The 15,500-nt window shown below is 48.6% G+C and overlaps 1 protein-coding gene and 1 long non-coding RNA gene across 3 annotated transcripts in view; both read right to left on the bottom strand.

Annotated features, from left to right (window-relative positions):
• BCR (BCR activator of RhoGEF and GTPase) overlaps positions 1-15,500 on the bottom strand; it is a 124,649-nt gene that overhangs the window by 70,750 nt on the left and 38,399 nt on the right. The gene's annotated exons all lie outside the window — the stretch shown is intronic.
• Positions 2,866-10,333, bottom strand: LOC111092680. 2 transcript variants are annotated; one of them, XR_005379425.1, is made up of 4 exons: positions 10,180-10,333; positions 9,381-9,548; positions 9,040-9,107; positions 2,866-7,356 (listed from the first exon to the last, which is right to left on the bottom strand). It is a non-coding gene; the product is annotated as an uncharacterized LOC111092680 (long non-coding RNA). The 2 variants fall into 2 exon arrangements; XR_005379424.1 differs by having other exon boundaries at positions 9,381-10,333.

The raw sequence follows: 15,500 nt of genomic DNA, 5'->3' as shown, positions 1-15,500 counted from the left end.
GACATGGTCTCTAGCCAAGGAATGCATGGGGACACCAGGAATTGGAGATGGCAACAAAGTATTCTCCCCTAGAGCCCCCCAGAGAGAGTATGGCCCTGCTCTACACCTTGATTTGGACTCCTGCCTCCAGAACTGTGGAAGAGTATGTATTTGTTGTTTTAAGCCATTCATTATGAGTCTATGGCCATTCATTATGGCAGCCCCAGGAGACTAATACAGGTGTAGCCAATGGCCTGAAAGTGATGCCATGGGGTCAAAGAAGAGATGGCTGGCCCCAGGAGAGGGCCAGAAAGGCTTCACAAAGACAAGGTCTGTGTGGGATGGAAGAACCACTGAGCCCTCCACCAGCAGAGGGGCTGCAGAGGTGCCCCACACAGGGAGCTGGGTCAACCCAGCTGCGGGGCTATTGCAAGCTCATGAATGAGGAAAGGCTGGAAAGGTGATATGCTGAGAATGAGGTGAGAGTGGTGGGAAGGAGTAATTCTAAGAGGCTTGGGCTTTGGGCCAAGGACCCAAGGCACGATTTAGGAGGTATCAAGGGTTACTGAGGCCTGGACCAAGGGTGGGGGCAGGGAACACAGGCAGATGACACTGACAGCACATCCGAGTTTGATATTGCAGTTAGGACCCAGTTGGAGGCTTCTGTGATGGTAACTCCAGATGAATGGGTTGAGGGTCTGGTTTTAGTGGGAATGGACACCGACATCAAATGCCACAAACAGGCCCAGACTGAGCGGACCCACATGGAAAAAGGAAGAAGAGCAAAGAGGGTACTGAGTTTCTAGGACTTGAGGCTGAGACTTAGCTGCAGGCAACTGGCCCGTAGAGTCATCGGGGGTGAGAGGCACAAGGCAGTAGAGGTGGGCAGAGCCCTTCAAGAGGATGGCACTGAGAGCAGGACCGTAGTCTGGGAGCAACATGCGAATTGAGGATGGTCACTGGATGGCTGTGGGAATGCTCATCTCATTCCATTCCCACTTCAAAGAGGAAACGCAGAGGGAAGAGAGAAAAAATGGTGGGAAGAAAGAGTTCCCACTGTCTGGTGGTCAGCCTACAGTGCTCAGGCCAGGGCTGGACCATGAATAGGCACTCATCAGGGGTGAGCTTAGGAGGGCAGGAGGAACAGCCACTTTCCCTGCCTCGACCTCAGGACTGCCTTCCCGAAGGAAGCCTGGGGAGAGTTAGGAAAGGAGGTACACGTACATGCACGTCCACAGCAGCATCACTCACAATGGCAAAAGGCAGAAGTAACCCAAGCGACCAGCGGCAGATGGATGAACAAAATGCGGTATACATGTACAATGGAATATTACTCAGTCTTAAAAAAGAAGGAAGTCTTGCAACATGCCACAACACAGGTGAACCTTGAGAATAATATGCCAAGTGAAAACAATCACAAAAGGATAAACATCTCATGATTCCATTGATATAAATGTATTGGTTTGCCAGGGCTGCCTTAACAAAATACCCTAGACTGAGTGGCTTAAACAACAGGAATCTATTTTCTCTGGAAGCTGGAGGTCAACAAGCAAGTAAACAAGCAACAAGCCATATCAGTATGGCTGGGTTCTGGTGACAGCTCTCTTGCTGGCTTGCAGACAGATGCATTCTTGCTGTGTGCTCATATGGCCTCGTCTTAGTAGGTGGAAAGACGGTGCTAGCTCTCTCTGGGTCTTTTCTTTTAAGGGGTCTAGACCCATCACAAGGGCCGCATGATCTGACTATCCCCCAAAGGCCCCACCTACAAATATGTTGCAAGTTAGGGATTCAACATATGAATTTTTGGAGGGAGGGGACACAAAAATTTAGTCCACGACTTTGGAGATACCTAGAATAGGCAAATTCACAGACAGAAAATAGAATGGGGGATGTCAGCTAGCTGGGAGGAGAGGGCAGTGGGGACTTACTGCTTAGTAGGGAGGGTTTCTGCTTGGGATAAAGAAAAAGTTCTGGAGATAACTAGTGGTGATGGCTGCATGACAATGTGAATGCATTTAACACAACTGAATTATATGTTTAAAAATAGTTAAGATGGTAAATTTTATGTCAATCTCCCCTAAAACAAACCCTAGATAAAAAAATAAAAATCAGTCAGGTTTAGAATTTTTTTTAAAGATTTTATTTTTATTTATTCATGAGAGACAGAGACAGAAAGAGAGAGAGACAGAGAGAGAGAGAGAGAGAGAGGCAGAAACACAAGCAGAGGGAGAAGCAGGCTCCATGTAGGGAGCCTGATGTGGGACTCAATCCTGGGACTCCAGGATCATGCCCTGGGCCGAAGGCAGGCGCTAAACTGCTGAGCCACCCAGGGATCCTCTAGAAATTTTTTAAAAAGAAGAAAGAAGTACAGTGTTATGGGCTGAACCGTGTCTCCCCTACTGGCCTAAATTTACACGATGAAGTCTTAATCCACAATACATCCAAATGTGACCTTATTTGGAGATGTAGTCTTTGCCAAGTTCAAATGAGATCATTAGGTTGGGCCCAAATCCAATACGACTGTGTCCTTATAATAAATGGAAATTTATTTTTTAAAAGACTTTCTTTTCTCTCTTTTCTTTTCTTTCTTTCTTTCTTTCTTTCTTTCTTTCTTTCTTTCTTTCTTTCCTTTCTTTCTTTCTTTCTTTCTTTCACAAGCAGGGGGAGGGGCAGAGGGAGAGAGAGATTCTCACGCAGACTCTGTGATGCAGGGCTCAATCTCATGATCCTGAGATTATGACCTGAACTGAAACAAGAATCAGACCCAGGTGCCCCAGAAAAGGGAAACTTAAAGATAGACCAGTAGATAGGGAGAATGCCATATGAACATGAAGACAGTCATCTACAAATCAAAAAAAAAAAAAAAAAAAAAAAAAAGAGGCCTGGGACAGATTCTTCCTCACAGCACTTAAAAGGATCCAACCCTACCAACACCTCAATCTCAGACTTCCAGCCTCCATTATATCTGTGAGACAATAAATGTCTCTTGTGTGAGCCACCCAGTATGTGGTTCTTTGTTACACAGCCCTAGCACACTAATACATACAGCAACTGTGTAGCTCAGGCACAAGCTCTGAGAGGCCTCTTTCCACCCAGTGTCTCCATGGTCAATGATTCGCTCATGCATGGAAATAGGACTCTGCCCAGCCAGCCAGCTGCAGCCACCCAGGGGCTGTCTATGCTCAGCAGCACACCCACAGATTCAGATTCAGATCACAGAGAGAGAAGAGTGACTAGGCCCCATGCGGTCAGGGGCAACAGGCCAGCCCTGTGGTTCACCCCCTGCTGCCATGCAGAACATTCATGCCTTCCCGGTCTCTCTTTAACTAGTGCTATTCTCCCTCAGAAGCTAGGCTATTGTAGATTTGCCCCAGACTCTGCTACCCAAGAATAGACCAGAACCACCAGGATACTACAACTGTACAAGTCAGAAATATAGAAACTGAGTGCTGTGGACCCTCCCCACCCACAACAATAGTCTGCCAACTGCCCCTCCTTTGAGGGCAGAGCAGGAAGGGTGCAAGACTCCTTCCTGAGTGAAGCCCTAGCACCTTCCTCCTTCTCGACCTCAGGACCTCACTGTGCTCCCTTCATCTTGTTCTGAAAGGGGGGCTTTATGTGCACATAAGGACAGTGAACTAAAGCGACAAGATCAGCACCCACAAGTCAGAGACCAATGCTGGGGACAGACCGATGATACGCCTGTGAATGTCTGTGCCCTCACCAAATTCACACACCAAAGCTCTAACCTTCGATGTGATGGTATTTGGCGGTGAGACCTTTTGGGAGTTAATTATAGGTTTAGATGAGGTCATGAGAGTGGGGCCCTCATGATGGGATTCGTGTTCTTGTAAGAAGAGGAAGAGACACCAGAGCTCTCTTTCTCTCTCTGATATGTGAGGACACACCAAGAAGACAGACATCTTCAAGTCACGAAGAAGGTCCACACCAGGAACTGAACTGGCTGGCACACTGACCTGGGATTTCCTAGGTCAAATAAATGTCTGTTGTATAAGCTCCCCAGTCTGTAAGGTTTTGTTATGGCAGCCCTGCTCTGTTGTCCTCAATGGATTTCCAAAGTGCAAGTCCTTTCCCCTGGGAATCAGGGACTCCCCACCAGGAGAAGGAACCTCCTGCTTGCCTGCATTCCTGCCCTGCGGAGGCATAGCTCTGGCTCGGTCTTGGGGGCTAGCCTGCAAGTTTCCTGTCTGCTCTACTCCTGGGTCACCCCAATCTACGGCACTCCTGAGAGGTTCACTGGCTTCTGGATACACGGGGGCAGGGGAGTGGGTGGGGACACAGTAGCTGGGATGCCAGCCTGAGTCAGGGACCCTGAGACCTCTGTGAGGGCAACACACAGATGCAGTAACAGGCCCTGTCCAAGTGCTCAGCTTCAAGTCCTCAAACTTCTCTGCAAGGGAGCTGATACCTTGTCTTACAGATGAAAGTTGAAGGTTTGGAAGTGGAAGCAACATTCCCTGAGCCTCACGGCTAACAAGTCGAGTTGAAAAGCAGGGGGTTCACCCAGGTAGGTGTGCCCAGCCAAGGCTACCTCCTGGAGGTTCAGAGGGGTTAGCCCCACCCTGAGCTCGATCCCTGACTTCAGGCATCCTGGGGATGAACCGGAGGTAAGCTGGGGTGGTAGAAGTAAGGGGGGTTATTTTATATTCTGCACCACAACCTGAGATGTACCCAATGTCAAAAGCCAAGGAACAGACCAGGAGGCACCAGGGTCTCTAGGTTTAAGACAGAATGAATTTTCCCCTGGAAAACTTTCTGTGCACTCAAATCAAGTGGCCAGGAACTCTACCATCCTTGACGTACATACTTGGAAAAGGAAATATAATTCCTCTGTTCCCAGACTCCCTCTTCCCCGCCCCAACCTCCAGGGCCTTCTTCCATCATGCCAGAAAAAGGACAACAAACAAACTGGGATTACTGAGGCCACTCAGAGGCTTGTTTCATCTCTCAATATTCCCACCAGTGAAATGGGGATAATGACACTGTACCCTCACACCCTGAGGGGGTGATGAACAGGCCACCTTTCTCCTGCTAGAGGGAGGAAGCATCCAGAAGCACAAGCATCATTTATCATAATTATCAGAAGCCTCAGCTATTCATGTGGTCCAACCTGTGGTAGTTACTGGAGTTCCTTTCCAGAAAACCACAGGATTACCTCTTGCCTGACTTCTAGGGTACTCAGCATCATCTTCTACTTCCTTGTGAGGCTGAAGGCTCCATTCTGGGAAATGCTGGAGGTGGGGGGTGGTGGGCTCACATGCTTGGGGCTACTGGGAAGACTCTTCTCAGAGCCATAAAACATGTATAGCAGAACCCGTGGCAACCACCACAGGTCTCAGGCTGCCGTGGTCAGAGGGTGACTCTGGCAGGGTGATCCCCTCCATCTGGCCTGCTGCAAAGCCCACCAGGGCTCCAAATGCCAGCCCCACTTTGCCCTCCTCAGCACCCCATTGCTGGTCTCCCAGGGAGGCTGTGGCCCTCACCTTCCCACAGGTCTCTTTTGGGGCTCCCCCAGTTCTCTTCTGCAGCCCGGATCAGTGGAACAGAGCATCCCCCATTCCCCTGGGGCTCAGAATCTGCAGGGAACAGGGTCTCTGTGGAGTACAAGGTCTTGAGAACAGCTGAGGAACGAGCCAGAAAACAAGCCAGCAAGGATCTCTGTCCAGATGAAAGAGGAGACAGAGGACTAGCGTCAGCTCTTGACCTGAAACTTGAAACTGTCATGTGGGAATTACCACCTTTGGTGATAATCCCAGTTGTCATCGCAGTACAACAGCCTGGTCCAGGCTCCATGCTCCCTCCCCAATCAGTCTGGCTTGGGAACCAGGCACAGCTCCCCTCTTGCTTTCCCTGGCACCAGTACCACGTGTAGGAGGAGACAGGATTCACACACCCAAGGCACCCCCAGGGGCAGAGCTGCCAGATGCCCACTCAGGCCTCTACCTCTGTCACTGGCCAGCCCAGCCTACAGACCCAGCAGGTCTTGATGAGGGTCTGCAATATGCTCAGTTCTGAAAGTACTTTTTAGGAAAAGCTAGTCCTCCAAAGAGAGACTCAACCCACAGACGGGGCAGAGTGGACCACCGCACCACAGAAGGCCCTGGGCTCATCGGTGTAGACGTTTTAGGAAGAGGCCCTTCCCTCAGGAATCGTGGGATCCCAAGGGAAACAAGGCCTCTGGAAAGGCTCCCAGAGGAATCCGACACCAGCTCTGAGCCTGGCGCTTCTCCCAGAAATACCACACATGGTAGAATGACAGCTTGGTTCAACTGGGTCACCCTGCCCAGCAATCACGCTATCAGGCTGGCACCTCACTCCAGTACTGTTGAGGGCACAGAATTTGAGTTCAGATTTCCCAGACAGACATGAGGAGAATGAGGCCGATCCCTCATTCTTCACGACCTTGACTCTAGCCCACCACCTAAGGTAGGTGTCCTGCCATCCCCCCAGTAGAGGTGACCAGTGGAGACACAGTCGGATCACAGGTTCACAGCAGCAGCTGGCATACAGCAGGCACCTAATAGGTGCGTGTCCCCTCTTAGCCCTTGTGAAAGGAACTCTGACAGCTTATGCCCAGGGCTCTTTGCTGTGCCCACATGAATCTTCCCAGTAGGAGGGGTTTTCCATTTTTTTAAAACCAGTCTCAGCTATGCAGGTGTATTTCCCTGATCTTGCCTGAATCTAGCCTGAGGCATGCTCTGCTCTATGCTGGAGGGTGGGGAATGCCACTGAAAAGAGCCAGGGGCAATCGAAGGCTGGGCTTCCAGAAGGCTGTTTGGACAGCAGGACCCTGACCACCTCAGAGCCACAAGCTTTCTCCCAGCCTTCCAAAGTGGCTATCGAGTCAACACACAGCAGCAGTGCAGACAAACATCCCCTAGCTCCCTGTGCTACTCAGCCAGGATGTGCCCTGTTATTGCAAGGTAGAGGCTACTAGGGGAGGAGACAGCCATGGGGGGCTCAGAACCCACCAGACAGCAGGAACCCACAGAATCTATCTGGAGAGACCCCTTTTCTCTAGCTGTAAGACCTTGGACAGCAGTGCCCAGAATGGTGGCACATGGAAGGCCTCAGAGCTGGGGAACAAAGTGACACAATCTGACACACACACGCGCACATGTCATATTCCAAGTTTCTAGAAAGACCTACAACTCACCAGTGACATAACACACTCCTTCCTTTCGGCAGCCCCCCCTTGGAATGCCTTAGAAGACGTGAGTCTGGACATTTACACCCTCTATACCCCGTGCGGAGGTTTCCTTTAATCAGGGAAATACAGTTTATATCCAATAATCTAAAGCAGAAGGCAGGCTGGTGGCAGAGTTGCTTTTAGGGAACTCAGAGCAAGATGACGACCTGAGAAGTAAAACGGGAACTGAGGCTCTGTCCTCAAGCCCACTCTGGTTTCCATTCTTACTGTGGCTGAGGGGAGTCTCAGGTGCAACATGTTACAGAGCCAGGAAGGCCACTGCTGAGCTTCGCCAACCTGCCCCCTGAGCCATGAGGCCCCCTCCCCCGACAAATGCTCCATTCTGGGCCTCAGCTCACACTCTTTCCATCCAGAGGCCTCCATGGGCCTCTGAATTCTACCTTCTTCACGGCCTGCTGCTCCAACAAACCCTTCCACAAATATGACTTAACCTCACAGCCACCCCTCCACCCCCCTTAGGGGAACTAAGAGCCTACCTGACCTCTCACCTACTTTATAGCCCACATCTAGTCCCTCCTCAACTACTCATAAGCTCCTTAGGATGGCCGGACTCCTAAGGCCCTGACCACCCAGGGACCATATGTTAAGGCACCATCCCCTGCCTCACTGATTTTACCTCATGGCTCCCCTGCCTTCCAGGGCCCAGATCAAAATAAACAGACAACCTCCCATACACATAATCACCAACATGTAGGGTGCCAGGAAACATGAAATAAAGGAGGACCACCTCCCTTTTAAGCTGGTAAGATATATAGTAAAATTTCCATTCACTATCTCCAGAGTCCAGGTGTGCATGGGTCTCTATAAAAATGCTCACTCAGACAATCCCATAGCCAAGAGCCATCCGGAGGACTCGGGCTTGAGTTTCAGAACATCTAAAGGGTGTGTGGGTTGAGCTCATTTCTGAGTCACAAAAACCGAAAGTGATTTTTTGGGTCACTGGCAACCGGGAAAGCCTCCAATGTCTGCCCACTGACCCCACGTGCCCATGACCTAACGACTGATTTTCCATGGGGCCCTGGCTGGCACACCTCCTGTGGCAGGCGGGGCCACTGTGCCCTTCTGAAGACCAGGAGGGAAGAGGCCGACAGAGGGGACCAGAGTGCTCAGGGCCCAGGTGTCCACTACATGCATACACAGAGCCAGCACTTCATATGCATCACTGAACTCGAGCCTCATGTTTTGGGAACAGGGTGGAGAGAAGCAATGATGGTATCTCCTGTTTCCAAACAAGAACAGCCTGTCGCCACAGGGCAGAGAACTGCTGCAGGCTGCCTCTGCCAGGAGAAGGGCCAGTGGGAACAGCGTGTAGATGCTGCTGCAGGCAGGCACATGGGCCCTCTGGAGGCAGATTCTGTGCTCCGGTTCAGACTCTGTCTACAGACCTCAAGGGGTCCCGGGGGACAAAAGCACGAGCAGAGGAGCCCCAGAGGGGAGATTTTCCACCAGATCCCAAAAGTCTGGAAAGATTCTTCTCTCCAAAGCTCTGGACGCAAGTCCAGGCTAATATCATGTGAACTGATTTCTGCCCTTCAACATTTTCCTCCTCTGTGTCTCTGTATATTTACATCTGCATATGTGTGTGTGGGGGCGTGTAAGTGTGTGCACGTAGCATGTATGTACAGGTGTGTGCACATGCAACAGGCATGTGCATCCACCAAAGGGACCCTGACCCAGCTTCTCAGGTTGGCAGCTCCTGCCGGTCTTTGCCAAACTGCCATAGCACAGCGGCTCCTTGGCTAGATCCCACAGGTTGGTCCTTGTTAATAAGCCCTCCCTCCATCTGGTGACATAGCAGCACTTACAATCATTCTCATTGGCCATCTCACCTCAAGGCTGTGGTAGGACAGGGCCACAAGTGCCCACAGGTGCATCAGGTGGGCTCACTGCTGACCAGCTACAGAAACACAGAGCTGGGATCTCAATCCTGGTTAGGCCCTGTCTGCGCCCAGGCTCCTGCCTCTCCAGGTGACAGCGGCTGCCCCCCAACCCCTGGCTAGTGGCACCTGAGCTGCTGACTTAAGGTAGAAGCCATGTGCAAAGCAGCACTGATCTTGGCTCCAACTCAGTCCTACAGCACTGCCCACCTGGGTGACCTTGGCAAATTACTTCATCCCTCCAGGACCCAGGTTTCTCATCTATACAAAGAGGATTCAGCTGGCCTGCAAACCTTGAGGAGAAGGTGCCAAGCACTGGGCTTGGTACAGTGCAGCTTCCAGGATGGTACCTGGCCAAAGGCACCGGGAGTCCTGGGTTCTATCACACAAGCAGGGCCTGAGGCTTTGAAATCAGCAGGCCCTGTCCTCGTCTGAGTGCTGGGTCTTGAGGCTTTCAGCTGCTGGGGAGCCGAAAAACCAACATAAAATTATGAATAGAACTAAGGTCAGAGTTACTAAGCTGACAGCACCTCCTGGGACGAGGTGGTTTAGCATCTAAAGGATAAGCAGCCTTCAGACAGGCCAAGGGTGCCCGGAGGAGCAGACAGGCATGACAGGGCGACAGGGGAAGTAGGAAGGGCCACAAAAGAGGACAGGAAGACCCTTGAAGACTCCCTAACTTGTTTGGGACTTTCTTCCCCTACCTGCAGCTCTAGCCAGGGGTCAGATTCTCCCTCTGAAAATGGGGCGTAAATGTGGGAGCGGGCATGGGTGGGGACATAACTCCCAAGCCTATGCACTCCATGAGCCTGGCCAGATGGCACAGGTGGCCCAAGTAGCCAGGAAAGAACGCAACATGCATTCCTGCTGGATTCCACTCCCGCGGCGGGAAGGGGGTGGGGAGAACACAGCTGGCGTAGCCTCCACACAAGGCAGCCTGAGCCTATGGCACCCCCCTCAACACCACTGCCCTACCCAGCACGTGCAGTTGGTCACCATGTGGAAGCGGCACAGGGAAACCATCTTAGAAACAAGGCCCCTCCTTCCCCATTCCTGAGCATCTACAGCATGCCAGTCTGTTCTGGCCCTTACCGCTAATCCCAACACAGCCCTGTAAGTTCCTAGGGTCATTCCCATTTAACAAATGGAAAAACAATAGCTCTCCTGACACCATCTGTCCCATCAGATGGTTCTGGATGCTGTACTCTCCACTCCACCTGTGGCCCCCACCACAGAGAAGCTGGAACCCCACACTATGATGGAGTACATTCCATGAAGGAATGCTATGTGTCCATGACAACTGCACAGGGTGGGTGTACTAGGGAATGACAGCTGGATGTGGGGCTGGGGAGCAGGCTGGTGGGAAGGCAGGCCTTGGCATGCAGGACAGGCGGGAGTGCGGAGGCAATTTCTGGGATCCTTTGGCCAGGAATTCTGGATCTTGCCAAAGATCTCCATGCATTCATAGCTGGAAGCCTTACTCTTCCTAGAAATGTGGGCAGATGGCTCTACGTACTCTGTGTGGGGCCACAGAAATCAGCAGAAGAGCCTCAAGCAGAGCAGGGACTGAGCAAACCAGGGTATGATACTGCTGAGTAACCCAACAAGAAGCAAAGAGGTGGTTCTGGACCATTGCAAATCAGAAGCTGCTAGGACTGATGGGAAACAATGCTAGGAGGTCTGGGACTGAATGTGCAGTGTGAATGTCCACGGGTTCAGGCTTGGGGGTTTAGAGAGGAGCCGTAGGAAAGTTACTGCGGAAGGCAGAGGTGACCAGCACTGGTTGCACCCCTTGAGATGATGTCTAAGGATAGGGGGCCAATCCCAGGGAACACCACCATACACAGAAAAAAGGAAATTCAAAGGCAGAAGCTTGAACTTCCAGTTTCAGGCAAGACGAGCAAGTGCACTCCATGTTTTTCCACTCACCACAACTACAAATTCTGGACAAAACATATGAAATAGCTATCATGGGACTCTGAAAGGCGGGGAGCAGAAGCACTGGGTAGCATCTCAGGACTTGAAGGATGCCCCAGAAGGGCCTTCTCGGGTTTTCCGTTTATTTTAAACTTTATTTCTTTTAGAGCAATTTTAATGGTTCATAGCGAAACTGAAAGGAAGCTACAGATTTCCCACATGCCCTCCTCCACCCATTATTAACATTTGGCACCAGAGGGGTGCATCTGTCACAACTGATGAACCTACACTGATATGTCATCATCACGCAAAGCTCATAGTCTGTGTTAGGGTTTGCTCTCAGTGTTGTGGATTGTAAAGGTTTGGACAAACCACTGTAGTATCACAGAGAAGAGCTGGGAGATTTTGCATCCCATCTATCCCAGTTTGGGCAGTGGAGCAGCCCAAAAGTGCCAACAGGCACAGACAGAAAGAAAAAAAAACAACCCAAAACAACAGAAAAGCCTGCTTTCTCTACACAAAGAACCCAAAAGGAGGGATCCAGTGAATTAAACTTTTAACTTTATCTAATGTGCTCCAGGTGAACACCAGCAAGGTGAGCATGCACCCCTTCCACTTCCCAGTGGCCCTGTGGGGTGGAGTCCTGTGCCCTCTCCACTCTATAATAGGAGAGTGCCATCAAAGAAGCAGAGTCCCTACTGTCACCGGTACAGTAGCAGTGGACCTTACGGTGACAGCAAGGGGAGGTTGGAGCCCAGCCTTCTAGTCAGGACCTGGGGAAGTAGAGAGTGTAGGACAGATCAGGGAGAGGAAGGAGCTGGAGAAAGGATCCTTTAAGTCTGTGTGTGAAGCCCTCGGCTCCCCTGCCCCAAGCTGCCTATGCATGAAACCACCTGTGTTCAGCACAGTACAGGTTTGGGACTTGAACTACATGAGTGAGCACTGATACTACTGCCTGGCTTGCAGACTGACCTCTGGTGCACAGCAGGGTGGGCGGTGGAACCAGAGGCCACAGAGAGTGAGCTAAGATGTGCGGTCTGAATCTAACTGGGTTGACTGACTGTTTAAATAATTCCATCAACATCTCCAGAATATTTAAACAATCCAGAGTCTCATAACGTACCATTCAAAATGTCCAGGATACAATCCAAAATTATGCAACAAAGAACCTGGAAACCTAAGCTGTTCAAGGAAAAGGCAACCAACAAACATCCACCCCCTGCCCAGCAGGGAATCTGCTTTTCCCTCTCCCTCTGCCTGTCACTTCCCCTGTTTGTGCTCTTTCTCTCTCTGTCACATAAATAAGTAAATAAAAAATATATATTTTTAAAAAAAGAACCAGGGCAGCCTGGGTGGCTCAGCGGTTTAGTGCCACCTTCAGCCCAGGGCATGATCCTGGAGACCCGGGATCGAGCCCCACATCAAGCTTGCTGCATGGAGCCTGCTTCTCACTCTGCCTGTCTCTCTCTCTCTCTCTCTGTGTCTCTCTCATGAATAAATAAATCTTAAAAAAAACAACCAAATAGAAATCTTAGAATAAAAACATAACCTCTAAAAAAAAAAAAAAAAAAAAACATAACCTCTATAAAAAATTTCTGGGAGAGGAATTCACTATCAGAATGAAGATGACAGGGCAGTCCAGGTGGCTCAGCAGTTTAGCGCCACCTTCGGCCCAGGGCGTAATCCTGGAGACCCAGGATCCAGTCCCACATCAGGCTCCCTGCATGGAGCCTGCTTCTCCCCCTGCCTGTGTCTCTGCTTCTTTCTCTCTCTGTGTCTCTCATGAATAAAGAATGAAGATGACAGCAGAGTCAGTGAACTTCAACACAGATCAATAGAAATTATCCATCTAAACAACAGAAAGAAAATAAGAGAAAAAAAATTGGAGCAGAACCTCAAGGATCTGTGGGACAACATCTAACGTCTGTGTCACAGGAGTCCCATAAAAAAAAGAGACTGGAGCAGGGAAAATATTTGAAAAAATCATAGCTGACTAATTCCCAAATTAGGTGAAGGTCATAGATGTACAAATCCAAGAAATACAGTGAATCCCAAACAGGATAAACAACAAAAACCACTACCAGATATACCATAAAGTGCTAAAAGCCAAAGATAAAAATATCTTGAGAGAAGCCAGAAAAAAAACAACATATTATATATAGGCAAACGAAGAGCCAAATGACTGTAGATGTCTTAACTGCCACTATAGAGGTCAGAGAAGGGTAAAATAACAATAATAATAAGGTACTACATAGAAAGAACCATCAGGGGTGCCTAGGTGACGTCTGCCATGGCTCAGGCTCGGAAGTCTGCTTCTCCTTTTGCCCCTTCCCCTGCTTATGTGCTCTCTCGCTCGCTCTCTCTCTCACTCTCTCAAATTAAAAAAAGAAAAAGAAAAAGAAAATGGATTTAAAAAAAAAACCCTGCTGGGGATCCCTGGGTGGATCAACAGTTTAGCGCCTGCCTTTGGCCCAGGCATGATCCTGGAGTCCTGAGATCGAGTCCTACGTCGGGCTCCTTGCATGGAGCCTGCTTCTCCCTCTGTCTGTGTGTGTCTCTGCCTCTCTCTGTGTCTATCAAGAATAAATAAATAAAGTCCCTAAAAAAAAAAAAAAAAAAAAAAAAAACCCAAAAAAAACCCTGCCAACCCAGAATGCTATATCCAGTGGAAATATCTTTCAGGAATCTAGGCAAAATAAAAACCATCCAAGATGAAACAAAACTAAGGCTTAATTAGTCTGTAGGACCCATTTTGAATTTGTGACCTCACAAATGTAAAGTGTAAAATAAATTGCGTTTTTTTTTTTAAACTTATTTTTATTTATGATAGACATAGAGAGAGAGAGAGGCAGAGACACAGGCAGAGAAGAGGGAGAAGCAGGTTCCATGCCAGGAGCCCGACTCGGGACTTGATCCCGGGACTCCAGGATCACGCCCTGGGCCAAAGGCAGGTACGAAACTGCTGAGCCACCCAGGGATCCCCAATTGCATTGTTTTTAAGCCACTAAGTTTATGTAAATTTATTATGGCAGCAAAAGGTAACTAATGTATGTGGCTTTGACCATAATGGAATTAAAAATTAAAAATCAGTAACAAAATGACATCTCAAAAGATTCCAAATATTTGGAAATTAAACAAGACACTACTAAATGATCCACAGGTCAAAGAGGGAAACTCAAGAAAAACTGGTAAATGGTTTAAAGGGAAGTAAGATAAAAATACAATATATCAAAATATGTAGGATATAGCTAAAGTAATGCCCAAGAGTAAATTTATGGTATCAAATGCTTATATTATAAAAGAAAGGTCTCAAGTCAATAACTTAAGTTTCCATCTTTAAAGACTAAAAAAGCAAAATTAAACCTGTAGAAAGGAGATAAAGCCAAAGGCAGAAAACAATAAAATTAAAAACAAACAAACAAACAAAAACCCAGAAAAATAATTGAAAACAAAAGTCAATTCTCATGGTAGGGTGGGATCAATAAAAATCAATAAACCTCTAGCCAGACTGACCAAAAAATAAAATAAAATAAAAAATAAAGACACAAATTAGTAAAGTCAGGAATGAAAGAGGAAATATCACTATGGATTCCACAGGCATCCAAAGGAAATCTTATAAAAATTTTATGCACATAAATTTGACAACTTAGATAAAATGGGGCAATTCCCTGAAAGACAGAAATTAACAGAACTCACTCAAGAAGTAGGTACTTGAGCACCTGGGTGGCTCAGTTGGTTAAACAACCAACTCTTGATTTTGGGTCAGGTCATGATCTGAGGGCCATGAGATCGAGGTCAGTGGGGCATCTGCTTGAGATTCTCTTTCTCTCCCCTTGCCACTACCTGCACACAAACACACATACACACACACACTCTCTCTCTCTCAAATAAACAAATCTTTTTTTTAAAAAAAAGAAATAGGTAACTTGAAAAAAATAAATTAAATTAAAGGGAATAGATAACTTGGAGTCTCATGTCATCACATTAGCTGCTGAAAAACTACAAAAATGGGTGCCTGGGTAGCTCAGTCGGTTAACTCTGCTTTAGGCTCAGGCCACGATCCTGGGGTCCCAGGATGGAGCACCGCATCGGGCTTTGTGATCAGCAGGGAGCCTGCTTCTCCCTCTCCTTCTGCCACTCCCCCTGCTTGTTCTTTCTCTCTCTTTCAAATGAATAAATAAAATCTTTTTTAAAAACTACAAAAACAAAAAACCCTTGGGTCCAGACAGTTTCACTACCAAACCTTTTTTTTAATTAGATTTTATTTATTTATTCATGAGAGATGCAGAAAGAGAAGCAGAAACACAGGCAGAGGGAGAAGCAGGCTCCAGGCAGGGAGCCGGATGTGGGACTTGATCCCGGGACCCTGGGATCACGCCCCAAGCCAAAGGCAGATCACGCCCCAAGCCACCCAGGTGTCCCAGCTTCTGGTAGTTTCTTGTGCAATTAAGGCAGAAGACAAATACAATTAATGCTTATTGAGCCATTTTCTAGTT

Source organism: Canis lupus, chromosome 26 (assembly GCF_011100685.1).
Source record: "Canis lupus familiaris isolate Mischka breed German Shepherd chromosome 26, alternate assembly UU_Cfam_GSD_1.0, whole genome shotgun sequence".
Classification (NCBI taxonomy): domain Eukaryota; kingdom Metazoa; phylum Chordata; class Mammalia; order Carnivora; family Canidae; genus Canis; species Canis lupus.
Note: the sequence above shows the minus strand (reverse complement) of the source record. Positions and strands in the feature narration are given on the sequence as shown.